This window comes from Trematomus bernacchii, unplaced genomic scaffold (assembly GCF_902827165.1).
Source record: "Trematomus bernacchii unplaced genomic scaffold, fTreBer1.1, whole genome shotgun sequence".
In the NCBI taxonomy this organism is placed as follows: Eukaryota; Metazoa; Chordata; class Actinopteri; order Perciformes; family Nototheniidae; genus Trematomus; species Trematomus bernacchii.
In genome coordinates this window covers 794,790-806,168 of record NW_022987564.1, presented here as the reverse complement: position 1 = coordinate 806,168, position 11,379 = coordinate 794,790, and the positions used below count along the sequence as shown (strand labels likewise).

Here is an 11,379-nt window from a genome sequence, read left to right as displayed (position 1 = left end):
TAGTCGTTGGGGCAGGTGATGATTGTCTTTTTGGGGACAGGAATGATGGTGGAGTGTTTAAGACATGTGGGGACTACAGACTGCAGCAGGGACCTGTTGAAGATGTCTGTGAACACCTCTGCCAGCTGAACTGCACACACCCTGAGAACACGGCCAGGGATGCCATCAGGTCCAGGAGCCTTGTGTGGGTTAACCCTTTTAAAGGATTTACACACATCTGCCCTATTTAAAACAAAAGGGCAGTGTAGCTCCTGGTCCCTCTGTACCTCCACAGCCTGGCTGCTCTCAAAGCGTGCAAAAAAAACTGTTTAGCTCATCTGGGAGAGATGCGCACGCAGACACTCCCGCAGCACCCCCCGCTGCTCCTTTGTAGTCAGTCATTGTCCTTAGTCCCGCCCACATATTCCTAGTGTTACAGCCTTTGAAGTCAGATTCCACCTTCTCTTTGTACTGTCTCTTTGCATTTTTTATTGCTCTCCGGAGATCATACCTAGACTTCCTGTACTCCTCCAAATCTCCCGCTGTGTGCGCGAGAGTGCGCGCTTTCAGTTTGCCGCGCACCTCACCGTTTACCCAGGGCTTTTGATTTGGGAATGTCCGTACAGAAACCTTCGGTACCACGTCATCGATGCATTTCCCAATGTAGCAGATGACAGTGTCCGTGTGTGTGTTGATGTTATTGTCCTCAAACACACTCCAATCCGTAGATGCAAAGCAATCCTGCAGTGCTGAATCTGACTCCTCGCTCCATCGCTGTACTGTCCTTGTTATCGGTCTGTCCCTTTTAAGTTTCTGCTTGTAAGCAGGCAACAACAGTAGTGAGATATGGTCTGATTTGCCGAAGGGAGGGCGAGGGAGAGCCTTATATCCATTCCGGAAAGGGGAATAAACATGGTCCAGTATGTTTCCCCCGCGTGTCGGGAAGTTGATGTGTTGGTAATATTTTGGCAAAACCTTCTTCATGTTGGCGGTGTTGAAATCTCCGGCCACAACGAACGCCGCATCTGGCCGTGAAGTCTCGGTTTTATCAATAAACCCAAACAGCTATTCAGACAGATACTTTAGATCAAAAGGAAGAAGGTCAACAATTTGGTGTCAAACATTTATTTTTTGTTGTCGTATTGACTTTTTACATTTAAGGCCTGGACACACCGGGCTGATTTCGGCCGTCGATAGATGTCTGGCCATCGATGAGCATCCTGTCGCCCTACTCAGATTGGTAAAAACAGGACCGGTCAAATTTGACCGCAAACACCAAAGTAAGGGGGGGGAACGAAGACAATAGGAGGGTTAAGGGGGCTGTCCTCATAACGTCATCAAAGAGATCAGTTTCGACTATACAGTATATACAATTTTATAATTACTTTGAAGTAGTTCAACTAGAGGCCCACTGAGGATAAATGGTTGCTATGAGAGTGACGGAGAATCTGAGTGAAGTGGAGGAGGTGTGAGTCTGCTCTTTCAGGATGCTTCAGTTAATCAGAGGTTCCAGCAGATTTTTTACAACAACAGCAGCATCTGGCTTCCCTCCGCAATTGATTGTGAGAAGCGGTTTGTCTCGTCTGTGAATCACTTTGTGGCTCATCACCCACGTTTTACCCCCGCTGAATACCAGTGTACAGACTCAATTTATTTCACCAAGATTGCAATTTCTCTTGTTTATGGTATGAAAATGAGTTTGTATCCAGATGAGAAGGAATCACGTTGTAATTTGTTTGCAGCTCGCTTGAATGTGATAATGAGATCCGGTTGTACGCAAACAATTTCAATATATCTCTGCTGATGATGAAGGAAAAAAAAGTCAGAAGGATAAATACCAGAGCTGGAATCATGTCCTCACAGAGACCCAGACGTCTTTGTTTCTCCTGGTGATAACCAGGAGGCTTGCTTTCCCTGCCAACATTATGCATAAGTTGAGTTATTACAATGTTTTCATATATTTTATTTGTACACAACTATAGACTGGTGCAGTAAGGAGTCCAAAAACCCGATATTTTAACGTTTGTTCTTCGACAGAAAATACGTCAGAAAATACCCCACTGGTGAATAAAAAAAATGGTGGTTGCTAACAAGTGTCTAAATGCCTAACATTAGCCGCCTTTAGCTTAGCGATGGTGGTGGTGACGTGAAGTCATGTGACCGTGCTGTAGTTCCTTTATAGCCCAACATTAGCCACCTTTAGCTTAGTGGTGTTGACGTGAAGTCATGTGACCGTGCTGTAGTTCCTTTATAGCCCAAGATTAGCCATCTTTAGCTTAGCGGTGTTGACGTGAAGTCATGTGACCGTGCTGTAGTTCCTTTATAGCCCAAGATTAGCCACCTTTAGCTTGGCGGTGTTGACGTGAAGTCATGTGACCATGCTGTAGTTCCTTTATAGCCAAACGTTAGCCGCCTTTAGCTTAGCGGTGGTAACGTGAAGTCATGAAACCGTGCTGTTGTTCCTTTATAGCCCAACAACAATATGTCATCACTGTACCACTCTTTGAGATAAATATAACCAGCACCTTTGCCACGTTTGAATACGTAAAGCTTTGAAAAATATCCCAAGGGTGAAACCGAGGGTTTATAATTGGGAAGACATGTTTTTTGTTTTGCTTTTCAAATCACAGGTGGGGGACAATCAGTGAGAACAGTATATACTTCGTCATAGATTAAACACTATATTCAGTTAAAGCTCCCATGTCATGCTTTTCCGGTTATTACCCGTCCCCTTGTGTGTTATGAAGGTTTTTATGCATGTAAACGGTGTGCAGAGTCAAAACCCTCAAAGTACACCCTGTAGCGAGTAAAACTCTAACACAGAAAATACCTCCCCAAAACGCCTCGTTGGAGATACGTCACTGCCCATTTGAGTCTTCCATTTAGTTCCGGGTACGGCCTGATGTCATGCGGTACCCGGAACGAAATGGACCAATCCCGAAGAGCTATGGCCACACCCAGCGGCGCTGGCCGCACCCTCTGCCAGCCTAACATTTACTGTTGGAAGCTCTGGTTCAGTTCACAATCGATCCAGTCATGCCACTGCCAAGGACCTGTTTCCTGAAATGTGAGGAGAAATCTGAGCTGTTTGTCCTACCGACGGAAGAACCACGACGAAGTCAGTGGTTGAAATTTCTTTTTAACACTGTTCCTCCAGAGGTTCGAAGAACCGGCATTTCACAGACGAAAGCTTCCAAAACATTGCCCAGTTTGGACCGTTTGGAGCAGGGGAAGATTCGGGTACACAACCTGTAAGTTTGCATTGTTATTTGTGTATTTATCAAACAAGGTATCTACCACGACTGTTTAAATGTGTAAACATGTTTCGGACTGCTAAGCCAGTGCTAACTGTGCTAACTAAGTTGCTAGCGTTTCCATATATCAACTCCAATATTAGCAGATCGCCTTACATACATGTTCCTCATAGCTGGATAATGTCTGCATTCACACACGAAATAGTCATAGACCGTATACTCCTGGTGATTTACCGTACGGTCAGTCGCGAAACGTAATTACATTATAGCTGGCGTAGCGTGTATGCTACCAATCTAACCGACGGAGCTAGACCTTAGTTTGGTCGGAAAAACATTTTTGTTATGCTACGTTGCTAGCGTTTAAATATATCAACTACAATGTCAGCAGATGGCCTTACATGTTTGTCATGGCAGGAGAATGTCTGCAGTCACACACACGGAATACTCATACAGTATAATCCGGGTGATTTACCGTACATTGTGACAGTACATGTACATGTATAGCTAACGAGGCTAGCTGTATGCTAGCGCAAAACAATGTATTCATGCAAGTTACAATGTATGACCGAACGTAGCAGAATACCCGTATAATATTGCAATTATAAACACGTTATTGCTAGCCTAATATGAACCACTAGCTTTTGTTCATAGTAGTTTTATTACACTACATTATAGTTGCCGTTCCTCCAAGCTAACGTTCATATCGTGTTAGCTATCAAGGTAAACAAAGCTAGGTTAGCATATTAGCAGGCAAGCTGTTCATTAGATAGATCCACACTCCTACTACAACTACTACTAACGAATCTAAAACAACTAAGTTTCTCTAATATTTTGTGATTTGCATTTTATTTCGTCCAGCCAGATCCTGCCGGACAATACATGACTGGACGACCACACTGAGGCATCGTCTCAAAAAGCCCCGGCTGCTATAAGCAAGATGCCGACAACGGGGAGTAATTGACGATATACCGTGTATATATATTTACGTTCATTTTGTACATTTCTAAAAATAAAGTTTAATGGAAATACTTAGTAGGCCTATCCTTTCTTCCCTGAATTATTTGCTCCTATAACATATCATTCATATATAGCAAACCATGATTTGATTTCTCATCAAACAGTAGTAGTTTATAACGGGTAAAAATAACTTACTCTTTGTTATGACCGGCTCGTAGGCCACAACGGAAAGACAAGGAGACATACACGAGTTTACAAAACCACGGCACATTTATTGTGGTAAATGCAGAGATAGGTGGTCAGGGAAGAGGATCGCTGTGCTGCTTGGAGGGAGAGAGGGGCTGCCGTTTGACTCCGGGCAGCTGGCTAGCACCTCGGCTCCGGCCAGGTGTCCGTGATCGCGCTGATTAGCCTCTTCAGCTCCACCCCATCGTAAGACAAAGGCCCTGGGGCCGTCACACTCTTCTATAACAACAGTTAAAAATATATATATGTATATAAAATATACGGCTGTACCGACGCCATGATAAGACTGATGTTCGGCTGAGAGCAGCCGTTTAGACATGGGCGCAGCCTCTCTGGTGGTTGACTAATCAGAACAGAGTGGCCGAGCTGACCAATCGGAGCACACTAGGCTCACAGGGAGGGGGGGGGCAAGAGCTCCAACGAGTCGTTTAGTGGAGAGAGTGAATACTGCTGAATACACATGCTTGACAGAGATGCTGTATGCGAAACCAATGTGAGTTTGGAAAATTGCACAGTATAAATCTATTTTAGTATACCTCAACAATGTAATTATGATCAGTAGAAATGGCCATGACATGGGCCCTTTAAGTGTTAATCAGGAAAAGGCCTGTACATCTATGATGCACATTAGTGATACTAGACTAAGGGACACGTGCTGCCGCTTTTTCAACGTATTATTCCCCAGCGTATTGAGAGGTGTTACACTACATTCATTTTACTTAAAGGGCCCATGTCATGGCCATTTCCACTGATCATAATTACATTGTTGAGGTATACTAAAATAGATTTATACTGTGCAATTTTCCAAACTCACATTGGTTTCGCATACAGCATCTCTGTCAAGTATGTGTATTCAGCAGTATTCACTCTCTCCATTAAACGACTCGTTGGAGCTCTTGCCCCCCCCTCCCTGTGAGCCTAGTGTGCTCCGATTGGTCAGCTCGGCCACTCTGTTCTGATTATTCAACCACCAGAGAGGCTCCGCCCGTTTTTTTCGGGGAACATCAGTCTTATAATGGCGTCGGTACAGCCGTATATTTTATACGCTAACTAACCTAACTGTACCTACAACTGTTGTTATAGAAGAGTGTGACGGCCCCAGGGCCTTTGTGCAGGTGTGTTGCAGGTCTTACGGTGGGGTGGAGCTGAAGAGGCTAATCAGCGCGATCACGGACACCTCTGTAGCCGAGGTGCTATTAAGCCCAGCGGCACGTCTCTCTCCAAAGCGGCTCGGCGATTCTCTCCCCTCGACCACCTATCTCTGCATTTACCACAATAAATGTGCCGTGGTTTTGTAAACTCGTGTATGTCTCCTTGTCTTTCCGTTGTGGCCTACGAGCCGGTCATAACAAAGTACAGAGTAAGTTATTTTGACCTGTAATAAACTACTACTGTTTGATGAGAAATTAAATCATGGTTTGCTATATATGAATGATATGTTATAGGAGCAAATAATTCAGGGAAGAAAGGATAGGCCTACTAAGTATTTCCATTAAACTTTATTTTTAGAAATGTACAAAATGAACATAAATATACATATATACACACGTTATATCATCCATTCCTCCCCGCATCTTGCCTGGGCGCAGCCGGTGCCTTTTAGGACGAGGCCTCAGTAGTAGTACTCCCGTCCCCGTCATGTATTGTCCGCCAGGATCTGGCTGGACGAAATCAAATGCAAATCACAAAATATTAGAGAAACTTAGTTGTTTTAGATTCGTTAGTAGTAGTTGTGGTAGGAGTGTGGATCTATCTAATGAACAGCTTGCCAGCTAATATGCTAACCTAGCTTTATTGTTTACTTTGGTAGCTAACACGATATGAACGCTAGCTCGGAGGAACGGCAACTATAATGTAGTGTAATAAAACTACTATGAACAAAAGCTAGTGGTTCATATTAGGCTAGCAATAACGTGTTTATAATTGCAATCTTATACGGGTATTCTGCTACGTTCAGTCATACATTGTAACTTGCATGAATACATTGTTTTGCGCTAGCATACAGCTAGCCTCGTTAGCTATACATGCAGTATGTACATGTACTGTCACAATGTACAGTAAATCACCCGGAATATACTGTATGAGTATTCCGTGTGTGTGACTGCAGACATTCTCCTGCCATGACAAACATGTAAGGCCATCTGCTGACATTGTAGTTGATATATTTAAACGCTAGCAACGGAGCATAACAACACATTTTTTCCGACCAAACCTAGGTCTAGCTCCGTCGGTTAGATCGGTAGCATACACGCTACGCCAGCTATAATGTAATTACGTTTCGCGACTGACCGCACGGCAAATCACCCGGAGTAGACTGTCAATAGGTATTTTGTGTGTGAATGCAGACATTCTCCTGCTATGAGATACATGTATGCAAGGCCATCTGCTGATATTAGAGTTGATATATGGAAACGCTAGCAACTTAGTTAGCACAGTTAGCACTGTGTCAATGGCTTAGCAGTCCAACACAGTTTACACATTTAAACAGTCTTGTTTGATAAATACACAAATAACAATGCAAACTTACAGGTTGTGTACCCGAATCTTCCCCTGCTCCAAACGGTCCAAACAAGCTGTGCATATCCGGCCTCAAACTGGGCAATGTTTTGGAAGCTTTCGTCTGTGAAATGCCGGTTCTTCGAACCTCTGAAGGAACAATGTTAAAAAGACATTTCAACCACTGACTTCGTCGTGGTTCTTCCGTCGGTAGGACAAACAGCTCAGATTTCTCCTCACATTTCAGGAAACAGGTCCTTGGCAGTGGCATGACTGGATCGATTGTGAACTGAACCAGAGCTTCCAACAGTAAATGTTAGGCTGGCAGAGGGTGCGGCCAGCGCCGCTGGGTGTGGCCATAGCTCTTCGGGATTGGTCCATTTCGTTCCGGGTACCGCATGACATCAGGCCGTACCCGGCTCTAAATGGAAGACTCAAATGGGCAGTGACGTATCTCCAACGAGGCGTTTTGGGGAGGTATTTTCTGTGTTAGAATTTTACTCGCTACAGAGTGTACTTTAAGGGTTTTGACTCTGCACACCGTTTACATGCATAAAAACCTTCATAACACACAAGGGGACGGGTAATAACCGGAAAAGCATGACATCGGAGCTTTAAGCAGCTGCAGTACTGCACCAGTCAAGGGCTACTGAGCAAGCCAGAATAACACATGAGAGTAAAAGTGTTATTATTATTATAATGTGTGGAGTTTCTAAGTGTTGCGATGAAGGTCTCTCTGACTGCAGTGTGAAAACATTTTCATCTTGAGCCACGGCCAGCCTACAGAAACCAGCTCTTTGAACATTGTGAGGGAATATTTCGTTTCTGCAGGGTCAGGAAAGAGTCTTATCCTTCACTCTTCAAGGTAACCGCGCTCTCTCCATCGTTGAATTCATCTTTGTTATTGTGCCATTTTAGTGTTCTGATTAACTAAGGTCACATAACAAATTATACAAATTATTTCATATTGCCTTAAATTCCAAAGCAAAACATTTAAATTCAAACAAGTAGTCATATTATTTTATATTCTCTCCAGGGAAACACTCAGTCTCCGGTTAATGTTAATAACATGATATTTAGTGTGTTTTCAAAGACAATGTGGGGAACCTGAACTATTTAAATATAGCCGGAGTCAATGTGTCAGAGCTGATTAGGCGACAGACTTATTACCCACATCAGGAAACACTGGATTACTGCAGGGGACCGGAGAGCTTTTGTAAATGTAATTTACTTCAGGAGTCATGCTGAGGAAACTTTAAATTCAATCTGCAACCGAGAGTTTTCCAAATGGCTTTCTGATTGTTTGTAGTTATTAATACGTTCATAGATTGCACCACTGTGAGTTTAAGACATCAATAAATTAAAGTAATCCGCTTTGACTGATAGGTAGAACATAAGACATGAAAACATGTGTTAGCAGGCAGTGTGTGTTCAAAATCCTTCCTTTCATGTTCTAAATTTAAAAAAGGACAAAGTTGGAACAGGTGCAACTTTGTCCCACCAAAGTTATTTTAGTGTGTGGGATAGAAACTCCCTCTGAGGGAACACAGGGATTTTAGCCTTTGCAGACCATTTACATGCACAAAAACCTATACAACACTGCATTCAATGGAAAACTGCCATAAGCAGAATAGGGCCTCTTTAAACACTTGAAAGTTCAGCATTTCATTATCTAAACCCTGTCCTACACCCTGTGAGGTAAAGGGATGCACTTGAAACCGTTCTGTGGAGTTGTCCTTTGAATTACCTTTGTTTATGAAAATGTGCTGCATGAATAAACTCGCCTAAAGAGCTGTGCTAATATTAACATCACACTGGGTGTGTGGGACCAGTGTGTTGGACAAACAAAGATCTGTCCCCTAGAGCTGTCACTACAGCAGGATGCCTACACTCGAAAACAGTGGAAATACTAATCTATTATAAGTATTAAAGTCTCATTTCACCAACTTGACAACACATGCACAGCATTTAGAAAATATGTTCTTCATTTGCATGTGTTTTGGCACATTTGTGGTTTTATATTTGCATTGTTTTTGAAAGTGCAGGGCGTTTCTCCTAATGGAAATGTGCTTGTTTGTCCCTTTCGGCCATCGTTTTTTCCACATTCCACAAAAATGTCATATTAAACAATATTGCAGCTTTGCATGTTAGAATATATGCTATGATTTAGTGCCAAGATTCAAATGAGAAGTGGTGGAACATTTGTTGAGCCCAAAGTCTCCACACTTATCCACCTCCAGCTCTTTTGTTCGATCAAGTATTACAGATTTTGAAATAAGAAAAACAAGAACACCATGAAATATTAAACGTGTTGTATGTTGGACTGTGAAAGGAGGTTTGATGAAGGAAGGGACTGAGTGGAGAGCTCTTCAGGTTGTTTTCCTGGTAATAGATTGTTAAGTGAAGGATGTTTTGGGACTGGAAGTAAAGCTTGCTGTCCGAGTAATTGGTGTCATTAAAGAAGGTGAAGACATCAGCCTGTGGAGGTAAAACAACAGTGGGAGAAAGTTTTCTATTCCCTAATTTCAAAGGCCTACCTTGCAGACGCAGATTGGAAGAAATAAAGGGGCTTTCATGTGCAAATCAAGGCTCTGAACATTGTTTTAAATGTTGTTTTAATGCCAATTCCAATTTCATTCAAAAAGAAGCTGTTTATCCTTGGGTTTTGTGAGTTCAATTATTCTTCCTGTTATTCATGGCCCTGTTCTCTCAGGCCCAGAGCGCTATTGGCTTTCTCTACAACACATCATCCAACACAAAAGCCCTTTGAGAATGCCTTTAAAATCTTTTTTGTTAGCAAGGTTTGCATCTCTCGCTCGATAACAACAAAACATCTCATATTGATGGGAAAGTTAGGAGTTTTTTTAAAGCTATTACATAGTGGGGAAAAAAACATTTTTGTTGTTCCAAAGTTTTCTTTTTGATTGTTGACATTATTTTTTTTCTTTAACAGTTAGGACTTTTTCTGCTGAAGATGAAAACAAGAGCTTTAGTAAGACAGCGCTATGCTTTGAGCTAAATGCTAATATCTACATGCTAACGTGCTCAAGTACAAAGCTAGCATGTTAGTACAGCACTGTTAATTTGGCAACTTCCTTGATAGATTAAAGATGTTTCAGACCCCTTTTTTGCTACTTTATTTTAAAAAGCAACTAGGAAAAAACTAATATGTTCAGATGTATATTTTTTGTAAATGCTTTCCAAATGTTGCTGAGTGTATATGGCAGTATTTGGGTCTTTGCAAACAGCACACACTCTATATGCGGTGGAGACAACATTAGGCAAATGCAAATTATGCGCATGGAGTCGCTAATATGCAAATGAGGGCAATACTTTTAGCTAGTTTTGGAGCTAGTGGTATCTACTTTGATTGGAAAAGAGTTGGACTGGTGTGGCACATGGATGTATGAAGAGATCTGAATACAGTGTCGGAGGCAGGGCCCTTGTCATCCCCATGAGAGTTGGTCAGTGAAGCATTAAGCCCAAAACAGAGCGACTATAGATTCAGTAGTAGTACCCGGATGTGGGCATGCGCAGAAGAGTTTTCCCTTAAGCCCTGCCTCCGATCTCTTGCTCTCGGCCCCATGACACCACGGAATTACACTGGAGTGTAGTACCACTGTTGGCCACTAGAGAAATGAGCTGTAATTAATGGCCTGCACTCTTCCTGGGGGCTTGGTGTGATATCTACACTGTTTACCATGTTAACTATCTTCATTTAGCAAGTTATAAGGAAGGCAATTAGGATGCTTCCTCCCAGAGCCCGGATAGCTCAGTCGGTAGAGCATCAGACTTTTAATCTGAGGGTCCAGGGTTCAAGTCCCTGTTCGGGCGACAGTTTTCCTGTATTTCCCTAGAGGGATCAATAAAGGTTTATGTTATCTTAGAACTAAAATAACATAGAGTACAGCTAAGGCAAAGAACAATGCAAATGTAGGACTTTTAGAGTATGGGAGAGATTGTTATTCTGACCTGCTAATGGCACTAGGTGGAAATTCAGGAGGGAAACGTTATTACGACATGCTTTGAGCAAAGTTAGTCAACACAAATTCCTGTCAAACCATCCAATCTTTGTAGAGAAATGTCACAATGGACTTAAGTGAGCACTCTTTAGCTACAACACTGGCATGAATACAGCCTACTGTTGTTTTAACTCACTCCAATTATACACAGAAGTGAAATATTTCACAGTAAGTGCATGAAGAAGAAAGAAAACACAAAGGACAATCCAGTGCAAAAACAAGGACACAACTACAGACAATATTTAAATTACAGGGTTAAAGAACACACACACACACACACACACACACACACATACATACATACCATGCATACATCACTGCAGGGGACATTACATTGACTTAAACGCAATTCCTGGAGACTTATCCTAACCTTAACCATAACAACACATGCCTAACCCTAACCCTAACCCTTACCCTAACCCTAA

General features: G+C 42.4%; 1 non-coding gene across 1 annotated transcript; it reads left to right on the top strand.

Moving 5' to 3' along the window:
* Positions 1 to 10,693: 10,693 nt before the first annotated feature.
* trnak-uuu lies at positions 10,694 to 10,766 on the top strand. The gene has a single exon. It is a non-coding gene; the product is annotated as a tRNA-Lys (tRNA).
* Positions 10,767 to 11,379: the final 613 nt, after the last annotated feature.